This window comes from Nerophis ophidion, linkage group LG14, assembly GCF_033978795.1.
Source record: "Nerophis ophidion isolate RoL-2023_Sa linkage group LG14, RoL_Noph_v1.0, whole genome shotgun sequence".
In the NCBI taxonomy this organism is placed as follows: Eukaryota; Metazoa; Chordata; class Actinopteri; order Syngnathiformes; family Syngnathidae; genus Nerophis; species Nerophis ophidion.
In genome coordinates, this window is record NC_084624.1 from 44,363,769 (window position 1) to 44,379,631 (window position 15,863).

General features: G+C 42.4%; 1 protein-coding gene across 7 annotated transcripts in view; it reads right to left on the minus strand.

Annotated features, from left to right (window-relative positions):
* myo9b (myosin IXb) overlaps positions 1 to 1,682 on the minus strand; it is a 138,618-nt gene extending 136,936 nt beyond the window's left edge. For 4 of the 7 annotated variants that reach the window (XM_061920834.1, XM_061920828.1, XM_061920833.1 and 1 more), the window contains exons 1-2: positions 1,362 to 1,682; positions 1,173 to 1,233 (exon numbers count right to left, since the gene is read on the minus strand). The gene's annotated coding sequence lies outside the window, so the exon portion shown is untranslated. Of the gene's footprint in view, positions 1 to 1,172; positions 1,234 to 1,354 lie in introns of all 7 variants that reach the window. The other 3 variants (XM_061920830.1, XM_061920829.1, XM_061920831.1) reach the window with 3 other exon arrangements.
* Between the last annotated feature and the right edge of the window lie 14,181 nt (positions 1,683 to 15,863).

The following is a 15,863-nucleotide window of genomic DNA, read 5'->3' on the forward strand; positions in this document are numbered from 1 at the left end:
GATGATTGATTGATTGAACTAAATGTGTGCATTTTTAAGTAAGACCAACATTTTTAGAGTATAATAAGTCTCTTATTCTTTTTAATAACATTATTCTGAAGCTAACCAACAATAAATAAAATACTTCTTACCAATAATTCGACTTATTGAACGGGTGCGGTAGAAACCAGATGGATGGATTAAACTGCATGAGAATGTTTTATATATTGAACATTATTTTTGACACAGTAATCCATCCATCCATCCATCCATCTTCTTCCGCTTATCCGAGGTCGGGTCGCGGGGGCAACAGCCTAAGCAGGGAAACCCAGACTTCCCTCTCCCCAGCCACTTCGTCTAGCTCTTCCCGGGGGATCCCGAGACGTTCCCAGGCCAGCCGGGAGACATAGTCTTCCCAACGTGTCCTGGGTCTTCCCCGTGGCCTCCTACCGGTTGGACGTGCCCTAAACACCTCCCTAGGGAGGCGTTCGGGTGGCATTCTGACCAGATGCCCGAACCACCTCATCTGGCTCCTCTCCATGTGGAGGAGCAGCGGCTTTACTTTGAGTTCCTCCCGGATGACAGAGCTTCTCACCCTATCTCTAAGGGAGAGACCTGGAAACTCATTTGGGCCGCTTGTACCCGTGATCTTATCCTTTCGGTCATGACCCAAAGCTCATGACCATAGGTGAGGATGGGAACGTAGATCGACCGGTAAATTGAGAGCTTTGCCTTCCGGCTCAGCTCCTTCTTCACCACAACGGATCGGTACAACGTCCGCATTACTGAAGACACAGTAATACCAGTGGAAATTTTCATTAAGGATGTCGTAGTGGTTTGTGTTGTGGTTTGTGCAGCCCTTTGAGACACTAGTGATTTAGGGCTATATAAGTAAACATTGATTGATTGATTGATTACTTACCGTGTTAAGCAATGTCAGCTAAGATTTATCTGAGAGCCAGCTGCAGTCATCAAAAGAGCCACATCTGGCTCTAGAGCCATAGGTTCTCTACCCCTGTTGTATTGGTTTTTAAAATAAAAATGGCCCCAGCTTGTTTTGATTTTTTTAGTGTGCGGCCCTCAGTGGAAAAAGTTTGGACACCCTTGTTTCACACCATAAGTCTTGTCAAAATGGTTAAAAAGGTAAAGAAAAGTTCAAAATGGTTAAAAAGGTCAATAAAAGTGGAGCTCACCTCTAAGAAAAGACATTCATTTCATCTTGAGAAAGGCGAGGAGTTCTTTTCAGGAAGCACTCTTGGGAAGAAAGAAAAGACACAAAAATCACAATCACACTTCAGCACATTTCTTCACCTGCGTTTTCAGGTAGACATAAACCCAGAAATAAATCCCAACCAAGTCCCGATGCCGAACGCACAACTCACACGCACTTCGGCGTCGATGACGCTCTTAAAAAAAATGACCATTTATTCGTCAGTTTGGAAGTTTGTGTCTCGTCCTCCTTGCCGTCCAGCGGAGAGAAAAGCAGCCGAGTTACTTCCTAGATCTTCACCCACCTCTGCGGTGACACGCGTCCGTCTTCGCGGGCTGGGAAACTCACACCAAATGTGCGTCAGTTTGAATCTGAAGTGAAGACTTTGTGCGAAAGACGACTGGAGGCGGCGGATTAATGACAGTCGACTACTTTTAAAGGAGCTCAGGTGAGTTCGGCCTGTGGGAATGAAGCCAAGGCGCGGTGTCACAGGCCAGCATGCGGGGCGTGGGCGCCCTCTAGCGGCGTGTTGTAAATATTGTTTATTCAGCATGTCAGGCCTACTTACAGTGGGGCCAAAAAAGTATTTAGTCAGCCCCCGATTGTGCAAGTTCTTCCACTTAAAATGATGACAGAGGTCTGTAATTTTCATCACTTCAACTGTGAGAGACAGAATGTGAAAAAAAAAATCTAGGAATTTTAAAGAATTTATTGGTAATTTATGGTTGAAAATACGTATTTGGTCAACCATTCAAAGCTCTCACTGATGGAAGGAGGTTTTGGCTCAAAATCTCACGATACATGGCCCCATTCATTCTTTCCTTAACACGGATCAATCGTCCTGTCCCCTTAGCAGAAAAACAGCCCCAAAGCAAGATGTTTCCACCCCCATGCTTCACAGTAGGTGTGGTGTTCTTGGGATGCAACTCAGTATTCTTCTTCCTCCAAACACGACAAGTTGAGTTTATACCAAAATGGATACATGGATGATACAGCAGGGGATTGGGAGAATGTCATGTGGTCAGATGAAACCAAAATATAACTTTTTGGTATAAACTCAACTCGTCGTTGTGTATCCATCCATTTCTACCGCTTATTCCCTTTGGGGTCGCGATGGGCACTGGTGCCTATCTCAGCTGCAATCGGGCGGAAGGCGGGGTACACCCTGGACAAGTCACCACCTCATCACAGGGCCAACACAGATAGACAGACAACATTTACAATCACATTCACACACTAGGGACAATTTTAATCAACCTATCCCCAGGTGCATGTTTTTGGAGGTGGGAGGAAGCCGGAGTACCCGGAGCGAACCCACGCATTCACGGGGAGAACATGCAAACTCCACACAGAAAGATCCCGAGCCTGGGTTTGAACCCTGACTCCTCAGGACCTTCATATTGTGAGGCAGACGCACTAACCCCTTTTCCACCATGAAGCCCATGTGTATATATATGTATGTATGTATATATATATATATATATATATATATATATATATATATATACATATATATATATATATATATATATATATATATATATGAGAGAGAGAGATAGATAGATATACTCTACCAACCGGTAAAAACAACAAAAAAGACAAGTTTAGGGAATATTTGTCATCTTTCTAGTCATGTTTGTGATCCAAGTCCTTTGAATCCAAGCGCAAATAATAGACATCATGTGAGGAAATGAAAAAGGTGTGGGATGGGTGAAGGTGAGGCGCGCACCTGCACCTGCTCGGTTGGTAGAGTGGCCGTGCCAGCAACATGAGGGTTGCAGGTTCGATTCCCGCTTCCACCATCCTAGTCACTGCCGTTGTGTCCTTGGGCAAGACACTTTACCCACCTGCTCCCAGTGCCACCCACACTGGTTTGAATGTAACTTAGATATTGGGTTTCACTATGTAAAGCGCTTTGAGTCACTAGAGAAAAAGCGCTATATAAATATAATTCACTTCACATATACCAGCCCCCAGACACAATTTTTTAATCAAAATTTGGCCCCCTTGAGTCAAAATAATTGCCCAGGCCTGCTCTAGCCTTTAAATAGACCCCCTTTTTAGACCAGTTGATCTGCCGTTTCTTTCCTTTTCTCCTCTGCACCCCTCTCCCTTGTGGAGGGGGGGCAGAGGAGAAAAGGGGGGGGGGCATTCCACCTTCATTATTTTGAAGATTGAAAGTTGCCATCAATGGGTATGTGCTGTGCATTGTCTATGGCTATGCATCCGAGGGACTTGACTCTCCATTAAAGGGGCGACGGATGAAGCACGATGAAGGTAAGCAGCCGCAATGATAAGCAGTTAACCTTCATTTGTGGACACATTACATGAATGATCCCGTGGAACCAGGCGACCCTTGTTCCACTGAGAAGGTGATTATTAGTAGGAGGTTATTAATAAGGCTGATCTGCTGGTAAAGTTCAGGATGTTGGCAGCTCTGCAGGAAAGCGTGCGCCAGTTTAAGTCCCGCTGCAGGAGAGCGAGGAGAATGGCTTGACATTCTTCGCATTCCCCGCATGGACTGATTGATGCACCGCGGAGGATTTTTGGAGGCTGAGCCATAGAGGGAGCTGTTGCATCTGTGAAAAGAAGGAGAATGGAGGAAAAATAACCATTGAAATAATAAGTAAAGTACCACACACACTAGGTGTGGTGATAATATCCTCTGCATTTGACCAATTCCCTTGTTCCACTCCCTGGGAGGTGAGGGGAGAAGTGAGCAGCAGCGTTGGTCGCGCCCGGGAATCGTTTTTTGGTGATTTAACTCCCAATTCCAACCCTTGATGCTGAGTGCCAAGCGGGCAGGTAATGGCTCCCATTTTTACATTGCAAAAACGGAAATCTAAATAAGATGAAATATCTCATTTAAGGGGTGACAATACGAAGGTCCTGAGTAGTCAGGGTTCAATCCCGGGCTCGGGATCTTTCTGTGTGGAGTTTGCATGTTCTCCCCGTGACTGCGTGGGTTCCCTCCCACCTCCAAAGACATGCACCTGGGGATAGGTTGATTGGCAACACTAAATGGTCCCTAGTGTGTGAATGTGAGTGTGGGTGTTGTCTGTCTATCTATGTTGCCCCTGTGATGAGGAAGCGACTTGTCCAGGGTGTACCCCACCTTCCGCCCTAATGCAGCTGAGATAGGCTCCAGCGACCCCCCGCAACCCCTAAAGGGACAAGTGGTAGAAAATGGATTCGAATGACACATCTTAGACCAGGGGTAGGGAACCTATGGCTCTAGAGCCAGATGTGGCTCTTTTGATGACTGCATCTGGCTCTCGGATAAATCTGAGCTGACATTGCTTAACATGATAAGTAATGAATAATTCCACTTGTAATAAGTGTTAAAAATAATGTTCAAAACATAAAACATTCTCATGCATTTTTAGTCCATCCATCCGTTTACTACCGCACCTGTTCAAGAAGTTGCGTTAAGAAGTTATTTATTTATTATTGGTTAGAGTGGGGCTTGCCCTCCTGGGGGCTCTTGAGACCACCAAGCACCGACATGAGAGCCTGTTTCAGGGTTACAATATTGTTGAATTTTTCAATAAGTCTCTCAGTTGCTTTCCAGCAATTGAATTGTTCTCTTTCGTTCTCGCTCGCGCTCTGGCTCCAGCCCCAACCCCGTCTCTTCTCCTGGCTGCTGCTTATAACAGAGCGACAGGTGATTAGATAACAGGGCTCAGGTGGGCCATCTACGCAGCTCTCGCTGATTTCGAGGCCGATCCTGGCACACCCCAGTTTGCTGCAGGCCCGCGGGCCACGCCCCCTCCACAGTTAGCTTCAGAATAACAATGCTATTACAAAGAATAAGAGACCTATTATACTCTAGAAATGTTGGTCTTACTTAAAAATGCACACGTTTAGTTGTGTTCTGTGTTAAAAAAAATATTATATGGCTCTTAGGGAAAGACATTTTGAAATATTTGCTTTTTGGCTCTCTCAGCCATAAAGGTTCCCGACCGCTGTCTTAGACGATCGATGTCCAAAGTGCGGCCCGGGGGCCATTTGCGGCCTGCAGCTAATTGTTTACCGGGCCGCCACACATTCTGGAAATGCTATTGCAAAAATAAAAAAGAACATTAAAAATATTGGAATGAGGTGAAATCCATCAAGAAAAAGTTGCAATGTTGACACAAAGCTGCCATGCAGGCTGTTTTTTTAAATTTTGTCTTTATTTTACTGTGTAAAATACATCTTTACCATGAATTGATTAACATGGACCCCGACTTAAACAAGTTGTAAAACTTATCCGGGTGTTACCATTTAGTGGTCAATTGTACAGAATATGTACTAAACTGTGCAATCTACTAATTGCAAGTTCCAATCAATCAATAATTTTTATTTTTTATTTTGCCATTGCTCAAAAAACCCCACAAAAAAATCTATGTCATAATTCATTATTTTTAAAGCTCCAATTAGTTCAAATATTTCACTTTAAAATGTTTTATGTGGTAAATATTGCATATATTGTGTAGTTGCCATATAAAAACAAAGTTTTCTTTGACAAAATAATAGTTCAAACGTAAAATTGACAGATATATCTGAAGTTTATCTCGTAACATAAGTATTGAAAGTTAAAAAAAAAAACATTTTTATAAAAATGTATCACTTTATGAGTGGGGTACCTTTTGGATCCCAAATATATTTAGTGGTATTTTATTTATCTTTTCACTGTGATTACTCAAAAATAGTAAAGAATTAAAATCAATGGTGTCCTGCATTATTGATCTTTTAGGGCTCTAATTACTAAATACTGCATATTTCAGTTTTTCTATTAAAAAAATAAGTATATTTTTGACAGAAAAGCCATATAACCTTTTTTTTTTAAAAGTTGATTGAGAGATTTACTGGAAGCGTTAAATAAAAAATAATAATAAAAATTTGACTCATTTTTAACATTTTAATAACTGAGACCCTTTATGGTCCCCGGACCCCTAAAGGTAAAATAAATTAAAAAATCCATATATTTTGTTATGGTTTGAAAATGAAAAATATCAAAATGGCCCCAGCATGCTTTAATTTTTTCCATGTGCGGCCCTCAGTGGAAAAAGTTTGGACACCCCTGTTTTAGACAGAGCTGACCGCTGAAGACCGCCCTGGCCCTGACCCACATTCCCTGTGTTTATTTACTTTTACGTTATATTTTATTGTATATCTTATGTATTATTTATTTACTTTACCTTATCTATCATTCTATTTATCTTTAATATTTTTTGTTAGATTGAATCTATGGTTACATATAGTCATGTGTGTCTACATTTGTTGTGGGCACTAGGTGACAATTACCTTGCAAATTTAGTGGGTGGGTATTGTAAGGGGTGGGGTTTATTATGTTGCATATTGTAACATGTGCAGATACCTCAACTTGCTGTTACCATGTTCGTCATACTGTACTGTCTGCAGAATTCAATAAAAATATTTTGGGGAAAAATAAAAAAAATTAAAAAAGGGGAGTGCCCCTAAGAAAAGGCATTGAAGCTTAGGGAAGGCTATGCAGAACGAAACTAAAACTGAACTGGCTGCAAAGTAAACAAAAACAGAATGCTGGACGACAGCAAAGACTTACTGTGGAGCAAAGACGGCGTCCACAAAGTACATCCGAACATGACATGACAATCAACAATGGCCCCACAAATACGGATAAAAACAACTAAAATATTCTTGATTGCTAAAACAAAGTAAATGCGGGTAAAATCGCTCAAAGGATGACATGAAACTGCTACGGGAAAATACGAAAAAAAGAGAAAAATCCACCAAAAGTAGATGTCGGGAAATAAACAAAAGGTATGTGCTCTTAAGAGAAGGCAATGAAGCTTAGGGAAGGCTACGCAGAACGAAACTACAACTGAACTGGCTACAAAGTAAACCAAAACAGAATGCTGGACAACAGCAAAGACTTACTTGATAGCTAAAACAAAGTAGATGCGGGAAATATCGCTCAAAGGAAGACGTGAAACTGCTACAGGAAAATACCAAAAAAAAGAGAAAAGCCATTAAAATGGGAGCGCAAGACAAGAAGTAAAACACTACACACAAGAAATCTGTCATGTTTTGTGATCATGTTTTGTTTAGTTGTGTTATGTTACTTCAAGACTCTATTAGTTCCTGTTTTTTCACTCCCTTGTTTTGTTTCCATGACAACCCATTGGTTTCACCTGTACTCACGCACCTGATTTGTTTAGGACTCACGCACCTGTGTTAATCGTGTCACTATTATTTAAGCTTGTAGTTGCCAGGCAGTCGGCCAGGCGTCATTGTTGTTGTTCCATGCTCTCTTCATTCTCTTCATGCCATAAGTCATGCTTCATGTCCTGCACGTAAGTTGTGTTTATTCTAGTCACAGTTAGAGAGTTTTTCATGTCCTAAGTGTTTTGCCTTTGTGGTAGTTTTTGTGTTTTTTAGCCAAGTTTGTTCTCCGCCTTGTGCGCGCCTTTTGTTTGCACTTTTTTTTTAAAGATAAATTAAAATACGCATTTATTTTCACGCCATGTCTCGTCACCTTTCTTTGCATTCCGGGAAAACAAACACCACCAAAGTCCCAGTACTGACAAAAACAGCAAAAAAGTCCAAATAAGTCAGGGTGTAATGTGACAGATGGTGACAGTACACCTACTTTGAGACAAGAGCTATAGTCATGCATGCTTGGTTATGCTTTAAAGCAGGGGTCCCCAAACTTTTTGACTCGGGGGCCGCATTGGGTTAGAACAATTTGGCCGGGGGCCGGGCTATATACATATATATATATATATATATATATATATATATATATATATATATATATATACATATATATATATATATATATATACTGTATATCCATCCATCCATCCATTTACTACCGCTTATTCCATTTGGGGTCGCGGAGGGCGCTGGTGCCTATCTCAGCTAAGATCGGGCGGAAGGCGGGTACACCCTGGACAAGTCGCCATCTCATCGCAGGGCTAGGATGTACCCCGCCTTCAGCCCGATTGTAGCTGAAATAAGCTGAGAGAGAAAATGGATGGATGGATGTATGTACAAACCCCGTTTACATATAGGTTGGGAAATTGTGTTAGATGTAAATATAAGCGGAATACAATGATTTGCAAATCCTTTTCAACCCATATTCAGTTGAATATGCTACAAAGACAACATATTTGATGTTCAAACTCATAAACATGTTTTTTTTTTACAAATAATAATTAACTTAGAATTTCACGGCTGCAACACGTGCCAAAGTAGTTGGGAAAGGGCATGTTCACCACTGTGTTTCATCACCTTTTCTTTTAACAACACTCAATAAATGTTTGGGAACTGAGGAAACTAATTGTTGAAGCTTTGAAAGTGAAATTCTTTCCCATTCTTGTTTTATGTAGAGCTTCAGTCGTTCAACAGTCCGGGGTTTCCGCTGTCGTATTTTACGCTTTATAATGCGCCACACATTTTCCATGGGAGACAGGTCTGGACTGCAGGAAAGTACCTGCACTCTTTTTTTATGAAGCCACGCTGTTGTAACATGTGCTGAATGTGGCTTAGCATTGTCTTGCTGAAATAAGCAGGGGCGTCCATGAAAAATACGCCGCTTAGATGGCAGCATATGTTGTTCCAAAACCTGTATGTACCTTTCAGCACTAATGGTGTCTTCACAGATGTGTAAGTTACCCATGCCTTGGGCACTAATGCACCCCCATACCATCACAGATGCTGGCTTTTGAACTTTGTGTCGATAACAGTCTGGATGGTTCGCTTCCCCTTTGGTCCTGAATGACACCATGTCGAATATTTCCAAAAAGTATTTGAAATGTGGACTTGTCAGACCACAGAACACTTTTCCACTTTGCATCAGTCCATCTTAGATGATCTCGGGCCCAGAGAAGCCGGCGGCATTTCTGGATGTTGTTGATAAATGGCTTTCGCTTTGCATAGTAGAGCTTTAACTTGCACTTACATATGTAGCGACCAACTGTATTTAGTGACAGTGGTTTTCTGAAGTGTTCCTGAGCCCATGTGGTGATATCCTTAAGAGATTGATGTCGGTTTTTGATACAGTGCCGTCTGAGGGATCGAAGGTCACGGTCATTCAATGTTGGTTTCCGGCCATGCCGCTTACGTGGAGTGATTTCTCCAGATTCTCTGAACCTTTTGATGATATTATGGAGCGTAGATGTTGAAATCCCTAAATTTCTTGCGATTGCACTTTGAGAAACGTTGTTCTTAAACTGTTTGACTATTTGCTCACGCAGTTGTGGACAAAGTGGTGACTCTCGCCCCATCCTTTCTTGTGAAAGACTGAGCATTTTTTGGGAAGCTGTTTTTATACCCAATCATGGCACCCACCTGTTCCCAATTAGCCTGCACACCTGTGGGATGTTCCAAATAAGTGTTTGATGAGCATTCCTCAACTTTATCAGTATTTATTGCCACCTTTTCCCAACTTCTTTGTCACATGTTGCTGGCATCAAATTCTAAAGTTAATGATTATTTGCAAAATAGCATATTCAACCGAATAAAAATGGGTTGTACTTGTATAGCGCTTTTCTACCTTCAAGGTACTCAAAGCGCTTTGACATTACTTCCACATTTACCCATTCACACACACATTCACACACTGATGGAGGGAGCTGCCATGCAAGGCGCCAACCAGCACCCATCAGGAGCAAGGGTGAAGTGTCTTGCTCAGGACACAACGGACGTGACGAGGTTGGTACTAGGTGGGATTTGAACCAGGGACCCTCGGGTTGCGCACGACCACTCTCCCACTGCGCCACGCCGTCCCTTAATATGGGTTGAAAAGGATTTGCAAATCATTGTATTCCGTTTATATTTACATCTAACACAATTTCCCAACTCATATGGAAACAGGGTTCATAAATAAGCTGAATGGAAATAGTGGACTGAGGTCCTGAGGACTTGACCAGAGTGAGAAAGTGACCTTGCCTCCTTCTGGATTGCCTTCACGCCAGCTTTGACATGAATTTAGCGTGAAAACAGAGAGGCTGCGGCACTAAATAAGAGACTGCCACTTAGCAAAATAAGAGGTCCCGCTGCTGAAGCCAAGAGTGGACACGGTGCCAGCGCCGCCTTCTTCCACGCCGGTTGACTTCATCCAAGGTCTTTGCAGCAGCGACCGGCTCCCTTTTAGCACTTGTTTGCACACGGCCCAAAAAAAACAAAAAAACACACGCTGCTCTCCCTAAGCTTTCTGTAAATGAGCTGGCCTCTTCCTTGCCAGGATGCACGCTCGGCATATTTCAACACTTATTAGTGTAGATGCCGGGTCAAGGATATAGGAGACAAGCCGAGGAAACTTTTTGTCACTGCTTACTAAAAAAAAAATCAAGGATGATGAAAACATAAATTTGGGAAATATATATATATAAAAAATATAACTCATTAATATACAGTCACAAGAACATAATGTCATGGTTGCCTGGAGTTTCCAATAATTTCTACAACCCTTGTTTTTTTTGTGACAGAGTGTCCCTTGGCAAGTGTAGCGGTAAAGTCCTATACTATTACTGCTACTGGTTGCCGAATATAAATGAAGCTAGTTCAGACGTGTGCAGCCGGCTAATAATTGATGTCCAAAATTGTGTCCATGTTTAACAAAAATATTTAATTTCATCCATCCATTTCTACCGCTTATTCCCTTTCGGGGTCGCAGGGGGCGCTATCTCAGCTACAATCGAGTGGCATTTATATAACACACGTTGTACAAAAACAGAAAATACACGGGAGCAAACAAACACTAGCCTGGCACAGTCAAAAATCAATCAATCAATCAATCAATGTTTATTTATATAGCCCCAAATCACAAATGTCTCAAAGGACTGCACAAATCATTACGACTACAACATCCTCGGAAGAACCCACAAAAGGGCAAGGAAAACTCACACCCAGCGGGCAGGGAGAATTCACATCCAGTGGGACGCCAGTGACAATGCTGACTATGAGAAACCTTGGAGAGGACCTCAGATGTGGGCAACCCCTCCCCTCTAGGGGACCGAAAGCAATGGATGTCGAGCGGGTCTAACATGATACTGTGAAAGTTCAATCCATAGTAGCTCCAACACAGCCGCGAGAGTTCAGTTCAAGCGGATCCAAGACAGCAGCGAGAGTCCCGTCCACAGGAAACCATCTCAAGCGGAGGCGGATCAGCAGCGTAGAGATGTCCCCAACCGATACAGGCGAGTGGTCCATCCTAAACTGTTGCGCCTATACTCAGCAACACCCGAGCAAGATCCTGACTCCTCCCTAAATAGCCAGGCACTTGGCCTTGGAGCCAACCCCTTTAGTGACGTCATTAATTTGACAGACAGAAAGTGTATTTGGCTCTAACAGCAAGTTTCACTGCAATAAGGCGCTTTTGGTAGTCAGCCACAAACTTCTGGTTGAATTTTGGACCACTCCTCTTTACAAAATTTGGGGCGGTTCAGCTACATTTGTCAATTTTCTGACATGGACTTGTTTCTTCAGCATTGTCCACACATTTAAGTCAGGACTTTGGGAAAAAATAAACTTAATTCTAGCCTGATGTAGCCATTCCTTTACCACTTTTGAGGTGTGTTTGGGGTCATTGTCCTGTTGGAACACCCAACTGTGCCCAAGACCCAACCTCCGGGCTGAGGATTGTAGCTTGTCTTGAAGAATTTGGAGGCAATCCTCCTTTTTCATTGAGAAGTGAAGTGAATTATATTTATATAGCGCTTTTCTCAAGTGACTCAAAGCACTTTACATAGTGAACCCCAATATCTAAATTACATTTAAAGCAGTGTGGGTGGCACTGGGAGCAGGTGGGTAAAGTGTCTTGCCCAAGGACGGCGGAAGCGGGAATCGAACCTGCAACCCTCAAGTTGCTGGCACGGCCACTCTATCAACCGAGCTATATCGCCCCATTTACTCTCTGTAAAGCAGCAGTTCCATTGACAGCAAAACAGGCCCAGAGCATAATACTACCTCCACCATGCTTGACAGTAGGTATGGTGTTCCTGTGATTAAAAGCCTCACTTTTTCTCCTCCAAACATATTACTGGGCATTGTGGCCAAACCGCTCCATTTTTGTTTCATCTGACCACAGAACTTTCCTTCCAGGAGGTCTTATCTTTGTCCATGTGATGTCAGATGAAACAAACATTTTTACAACTCTTTTTTTTTGTGCTAGAGTGATTGGAGCACATACTTGTTGGTCACAAAAAAAAAATCATTAAGTTTGCTTATTTTATGAATTTATTATGGCTAAACTAACAATTACAATTATTTTATGATTATATATTTTATTTCTTTGCATGATCACAGGAGAGGCACTGCCTCCCCTGACCGCACGTCAATGCTATGAGTTGTTTTTTCCCTTGGCCTCAGTCTGGACCCCCTCTCTAGGGGTCCAGGCTTAGACCGATTTTTTTCTTCTCACCCCACCCTCAATGTTTACTTGTATCTCACCTTTTTTTTAGGGGGCGCTGGAAGTTGGCAGACCTGTCAGCGATCCTGTTCTGTCTCCCTGTAATGTTTGATCCTGTTCTGTCTCCATGTAATGTTTGATCCTGTTTTGTCTCCCTGTAATGTTTGATCCTGTTCTGTCTCCGTGTAATGTTTGATCCTGTTCTGTCTCCCTGTAATGTTTGATTCTGTTCTGTCTCCCTGTGATGTTTGATCCTGTTTTGTCTCCCTGTAATGTTTGATCCTGTTCTGTCTCCATGTAATGTTTGATCCTATTCTGACTCCCTGTAATGTTTGATCCTGTTCTGTCTCCCTGGGATGTTTGATCCTGTTCTGTCTCCCTGTAATGTTTGATCCTGTTCTGTCTCCCTGTAATGTTTGATCCTGTTCTGTCTCCCTGTAATGTTTGATCCTGTTCTGTCTCCCTGTAATGTTTGATCCTGTTCTGTCTCCCTGTTATGTTTGATCCTGTTCTGTCTCCCTGTAATGTTTGATCCTGTTCTGTCTCCCTGTGATGTTTGATCCTGTTCTGTCTCCCTGTAATGTTTGATCCTGTTCTGTCTCCCTGTGATGTTTGATCCTGTTCTGTCTCCCTGTAATGTTTGATCCTGTTCTGTCTCCCTGTAATGTTTGATCCTGTTCTGTCTCCCTGTAATGTTTGATCCTGTTCTGTCTCCCTGTTATGTTTGATCCTGTTCTGTCTCCCTGTGATGTTTGATCCTGTTCCGTCTCCCTGTTATGTTTGATCCTGTTCTGTCTCCCTGTGATGTTTGATCCTGTTCTGTCTCCCTGTAATGTTTGATCCTGTTCTGTCTCCCTGTAATGTTTGATCCTATTCTGTCTCCCTGTGACGTTTGATCCTGTTCTGTCTCCCTGTAATGTTTGATCCTGTTCTGTCTCCCTGTGATGTTTGATCCTGTTCCGTCTCCCTGTTATGTTTGATCCTGTTCTGTCAACCTGTGATGTTTGATCCTGTTCTGTCTCCCTGTAATGTTTGATCCTGTTCTGTCTCCCTGTAATGTTTGATCCTGTTCTGTCTCCCTGTAATGTTTGATCCTGTTCTGTCTCCATGTAATGTTTGATCCTGTTCTGACTCCCTGTAATGTTTGATCCTGTTCTGTCTCCCTGTGATGTTTGATCCTGTTCTGACTCCCTGTAATGTTTGATCCTGTTCTGTCTCCCTGTGATGTTTGATCCTGTTCTGTCTCCCTGTGATGTTTGATCCTGTTCTGTCTCCCTGTAATTTTTGATCCTGTTCTGTCTCCCTGTTATGTTTGATCCTGTTCTGTCTCCCTGTTATGTTTGATCCTGTTCTGTCTCCCTGTAATGTTTGTATGATCTTGAATGGGATTGTGCTGAAAATTTAAATTTCCACACGGGGATTAATAAAGTATTTCTGATTCTGATTCTAAGACGGGGGTGATAGGTAGAAGGTGATCACAATTGCATTAAGCTGCATTAGTACGGAGGACTTTACAAATCCCGTTTCCATATGAGTTGGGAAATTGTGTTAGATGTAACTATAAACGGAATATATCCATCCATCAATTTTCTACCGCTTATTCCCTTTCGGGTCACGGGGGGCGCTGGTGCCTATCTCAGCTACAATCGGGTGGAAGGCGGGGTACACCCTGGACAAGTCGCCACAATGATTTGCAAATCCTTTTCAACCCATATTCAATTGAATGCACTACAAAGACAAGATATTTCATGTTCAAACTCGTAAACTTTATTTTTTGCAAATAATAATTAACTGAGAATTTCATGGCTGCAACACGTGCCAAAATAGTTGGGAAAGGGCATGTTCACCTATTCTTTTAACAACACTCAAACTTTTGGGAACCGAGGAAACTAATTCTTGAAGCTTTGAAAGTGGAATTCTTTCCCTTTCTTGTTTTATGTAGAGCTTCAGTCGTTCAACAGTCCGGGGTCTCCGCTGTCGTATTTTATGCTTCATAATGCGCCACACATTTTCCATGGGAGACAGGTCTGGACTGCAGGCGGGCCAGGAAAGTACCCGCACTCTTTTTTTTACGGAGCCACGCTGTTGTAACACGTGCTGAATGTGGCTTGGCATTGTCTTGCAGAAATAAGCAGGGGCGTCCACGAAAAAGACGGCGCTTAGATGGCAGCATATGTTGTTCCAAAACCTGTATGTACCTTTCAGCATTAATGGTGCCTTCACAGATGTGTAAGTTACCCATGCCTTGGGGACTAATGCACCCCCATAGCATCACAGGTGCTGGCTTTTCAACTTTGTGTTGATAACAGTCTGGATGGTTTGCTTCCCCTTTGGTCCGGATGACACAATGTCGAATATTTCCAAAAAGTATTTGAAATGTGGACTCGTCAGACCACAGAACACTTTTCCACTTTGCATCAGTCCATCTTGGATGATCTCGGGCCCAGAGAAGCCAACGGCGTTTCTGGATGTTGTTGATAAATGGCTTTCGTTTTGCATAGTAGAGCTTTAACTTGCACTTACAGATGTAGCGAACTGTATTTAGTGACAGTGGTTTTCTGAAGTGTTCCTGAGCCCATGTGGTGATATCCTTAAGAGATTTATGTCGGTTTTTGATACAGTGTCGTCTGAGGGATCGAAGGTCACGGTCATTCATTGTTGGTTTCCGGCCATGCCGCTTATGTGGAGTGATTTCTCCAGATTCTCTGAACCTTTTGATGATATTATGGAGCGTAGATGTTGAAATCCCTAAATTTCTTGCAATTGCACTTTGAGAAACGTTGTTCTTAAACTGTTTGACTATTTGCTCACACAGTTGTGGACAAAGGGGTGTACCTCGCCCCATCCTTTCTTGTGAAAGACTGAGCATTTTTTGGGAAGCTGTTTTTATACCCAATCATGGCACCCACCTGTTTCCAATTAGCCTGCACACCTGTGGGATGTTCCAAATAAGTGTTTGATGAGCATTCCTCAACTTTATCAGCATTTATTGCCACCTTTCCCAACTTCTTTGTCACATGTTGCTGGCATCAAATTCTAAAGTTAATGATTATTTGAAAAAAAAAAAAAAAAGTTTATCAGTTTGAACATCAAATATGTTGTCTTTGTAGCATATTCAACTGAATATGGGTTGAAAAGGATTTGCAAATCATTAAAACGTTTATATTTACATCTAACACAATTTCCCAACTCGTATAGAAACGGGGTTTGTATCTTTTAGAATGCCCTTCAGTGTTCTCAAAACAGATGGGGACAGCAATTAGTTTTCTGGGTTGGAAAACACCAGCTGTGACC